This window comes from Podarcis pityusensis (genome assembly GCF_964106645.2).
Source record: "Podarcis pityusensis genome assembly, chromosome: 18".
In the NCBI taxonomy this organism is placed as follows: domain Eukaryota; kingdom Metazoa; phylum Chordata; class Lepidosauria; order Squamata; family Lacertidae; genus Podarcis; species Podarcis pityusensis.
Window position 1 is genome coordinate 11,355,023 of NC_138043.1, and position 4,293 is coordinate 11,359,315.

Sequence of the window (4,293 nt, forward strand, 5' to 3'; positions counted from 1 at the left end):
AACAATAGATTAAAAATACATTAAAACATCACTCATTAAAACTTCCCTAAACAGGGCTGACTTCAGATGTCTTCTGAACGTCAGACAGTTGTTTATTTCTTTACCATCTGATGGGAGGGCGTTGTTCCACAGGGTGGGCACCACTATTGAGAAGGCCCTCTGCCTGGTTCCCTGTAACTTCGCTTCTCGCAGTGAGGGAACCGCCACAAGGCCCTTGGAGCTGGACCTCAGTGTCCGGGCAGAACGATGGGGGTGGAGACGCTTCAGGTATACTGGGCCGAGGCCATTTAGGGCTTTCAGGGTCAACACCAACACTTTGAATTGTGCTTGGAAATGTACTGGGAGCCAATGTAGGTCTTTCAAGACCGGTGTAATATGATCTCGGCGGCCACTCCCAGTCACCAGTCTGGCTGCCGCATTCTGGATTAGTTGTAGTTTCTGGGTCACCTTCAAAGGTAGCCCCATGGAGAGCGCATTGCAGTAGTCCAAGCGGGAGATAACTAGAGCATGGTTAATAGAGGCAACACCAGCACCAGCTCACAGCCTGCCTGTTGAGTCTGCCAGACCCACCTCCCCCCCCCCAAACAAGACAATTGTTCCACGTAACAGAACAGAAAACCAGGCAGAAACAAAGAGGAAACTTATGGTTTTGAGTACTTCCTACTCCTTCCTCCCAGCTTATCATCTCTAGGCTGCAATTCCCTTTCTCCAATGTTGTCTCCACAGAAGTTAGCAAGGACGTTATTGGCATACTCATCCATGGTCAGTAGCCTTGGATCTGATTGGGTTAGATCAAGAATGGACCCTCCAAATCCATCTCCTCCTGTCTCTCCTCTGGGGGTGGCAATAATTGTTCTGTGCACTGTGCCTTTCACAGCCACTTTCGTGTCTTCCGAGGTTGGCAACTGCTGTCCTAGCTCTTCTGGCCAAGAATCAGTGTCCAAGGTGAGAGCATGGAAGCGATTTTGCAACTCTGATGACAAAGTGTGGTTTGTGACTGTCCTCCTCCTGTGTGTCACATTCCTTCCGGGGTTGGACTCTTGCAATGGGCAATCTTTCTCCACCCTGGGGGCACCCCGTCTCTCTTGGTGCTCAGTCTCAGTCAACTCAGCTCTATCAAAAAACTCTGCATGCGGTCCTGTTGCTTGAGGTGTGACTAGGCAGGCCTCAAGTTGCTGCCCCTTCTCTTCCAGCAAGACAACCAACTTGCACTTGCTTGTTCTCCAGCAGAATGACAAACATGGCACAGGTGTTACAGCAGCAGCTCCCTTGCCCTCCATGCCTCTGGTCCTATGCACACCAAGAGAAAGAACTCTGGGCCTCCCCCTTAAACTCCCCTGCTAAATGCCTTCGCAAATGCCCATTTGCAAGGTCTGCTCAAGAGCTCCCAGGATCTGCACTGAGCTAAGTTTGACTGCTGCTGGTTGCTCACTCCTCCCTCAGCCTGGCTGTGTCCGTGGTGGCAACAGTTGGCTGTCCGACACACTTCTGCTTCCCTCCACCGTCCCGCTGCATAAAAAGCTGCATAAAAAGCCTAGCTGCATTAAAAGCTGAACCAGTGGAAGGGGAGGTGTGAGAAGCAAAAACTGGGAAATAAAGGCACAGGTGGCACAGAAGCAGGAGAGAGCAAGATCTTTCTACCCAGCAGCTAGCCAGAACTTGGAGAAAGGAGAAATTTCTTCAATTTATCTCTCTTCCGAAGAAGCCCAGGGCAGCAGAAACGCCAGCCATTTAAAAACAAGAAAACCTAAAGCAGTTTTTAAAAAAATCTTAAAAACAATTTAAAAAACTACAAGCTGTTCCGGGTAAAAACATTGTTCCATTCAGTGATCTTTGGGTTGCTAAGAGTGATATTCTTCTGCCACCAAATGCCTGGGAGTAAACAGGAATGTTTTCAAATGTCTCCTGAAAGTTAATAACAATGGTGGAGATGCATCTTTCCCTAGGGAAGGGCATTCCACAACTAGGGAGCCACCACTGAAAAGGCCTTGTTCCACGTGATATAAGAATTAAGAGACCCAATGTGTATATTTTTGATCTTAATAATGTTCAGATCTTTTGCTTTTTATTGCATTTAACCTCTTACATTGTGGGGTATAGAAGGAGAAGCTCTTCTGCAGAAAGCAGTGACCATCTGGTTATGTAACAGGTCCATGGGTTACCATCCTATGGGGGGCGCTATATCCAACCTAAGATTTATGCAAAGTGGGACCTATTGAAATTAAACCATGCATTTCAGTGGGTCGGCACCACACAAGAATTGATGTTGGATACAACTCAACCGAGTTTGAAAGGAATATTGATAAGCGGAACGTGTGCAGAGGTGGGCGACCAAGATGATCAAGGGTCTGGAAACCAAGCCTTAGGAGGAATTCCTAAGGAGCTGGGGATGTTTAGCCTGGAGAAGAGAAGACTGAGAGGAAATAGGATGGCCATCTTCTAATATCTGAAGGGCTGCCTCAAGGAAGAGGGAGCGAGTTTGTTTTCTTCTGCTTCACAAGGAGGACCCAAACCAATGGATTCAAACTGCAAGAAAGGAGACTCAACTCAACATTGGGAAGAACTTTCTGACAGTAAAACCCATTTGACCGCGGAGTGGACTCCCTCGGAAGGGGGTGGGCTCTCCTTCATTGCAGGTTTTTAAACAGGTTGGATGGTCACCTGCGAGGGATTATTTAGCTGTGATTCCTGCATTGTAGGGGGCTGGACTACAGAGGTGGTCCAAAAGAAATCGGAGCAAGACGTTGGGCACCAGGAGTTGCCGGAAGGAGGCGTACAAGGTGCTACTCAACCATCTTGGGGACTCCATTCTGGATTTGTGTTTACTGCTGGGCCTGTTCCTCTGAAGATATCCCGCAAGGCAGCGGAGGTTTAGGAGAAGAGTTTTCCTTCTCCTAGATGGGCTTCCTTCCTAGGTGGACAAACTCTACAGCATGGGCAGAAACTGCCCCCTTGCCTGTTGGACCCACTCTTGGTCTTGTCCTCTCCATCCGCCAGAGCCTGTCTTTGCACGCAGGGGATTGTGGCCGCTGTTTCCAGGATTGTGGCCGCTGTCGCATGCTGGCAGCTTCTAGGAGCCACAGGTGGGAGCTGAGTACAGGGTGGGGACCAAAGGTGGACAAAACCCCAGAAGAAGCAGGTATCCCCCAGCAGAGGTACTACCCCTCCCCTAACACCCCATACAGCCCATAAATTCAAAGTATGTCCATTGCAATTCAAGAAGCAATGTGGTTAGAGTGAAGGATTACAACCTGGGAGAGACCAGGGTTTGGCTTCCTACTTAGGGATGAAGCTCGCTGGGTGACCTTGAAGACCAGTTGCCACCTGGGATTAAGGAGGGGGAGAACCACATAAACCACCTTAAGCTCCTTGGAGGAAAATGGTGGTGTATAAATCCAATAAATAAACATAAGTATAAATAAAGGAAATAAAGGACCCATTAATTTCCGTGGGTTTCCTCTGAGTAGGCTTTATTTAGATGCAAACCTGTATAACGCAACAAACAAACAAACAGGAGTGGAGAAGAACATAGAATCATATAGTTGGAAGGGACCCTGCAATAAAAAATAACGAAAGATCTGGCTTAGGCTGCTCTGAAATTGAAGGTGGCGCAAGACACCAAGATGTCAGCCCTCCTGAAAGCAGACTCACTAAAATGAAATAGGTCTAACTTGGCTCCATTAATCTGGATGGTTCTACTGAATAGAAGTTTAGTAGAAATTTAATTTGGATGGATCTACTGAATAGAAGTTTAGGCTCATAAGAAAACTAATTCATATAATTATTTTTTGTTCTTGTTTTCATTATGTATTTTGTGTCCCGTCCCCCGCCCCGTTTTTTAAATGCTGTAAACTGCCCTGAGATCATTATCATTATTATTATTATTACAAAACACAGAATTGCAGTAAGGAGTAGGGTGTAAGGAGATCACAATAATTGGCAATCTGTTTGTTTCACAGTCCAGAACTGAAGCCTGCCTATTGATTGATTGATTGATTGATTGATTGCTTTCTTGCAAAGTCCAGAACTGAAGCACCGAAGCTGCTGCTGCTGATTATTATTATTATTATACTACTATTTACTTACTGTTATTACAAAATACATTACAAAATACATAACTGCAGCTTGGCGTAGGGTGGAGGGACCCCAATTATTACCAATAACAATTGGTAACAATCCATTTGATGGACCGATTGTTTCGCACTCCAGAATTGCAGGGAAGCCTCGCGCGCCCGCCCCCCCCCGAAGCTCCTTTGTTCGCCCCCCCCCCCGAGCGACGCGCGCGCCGGAGCT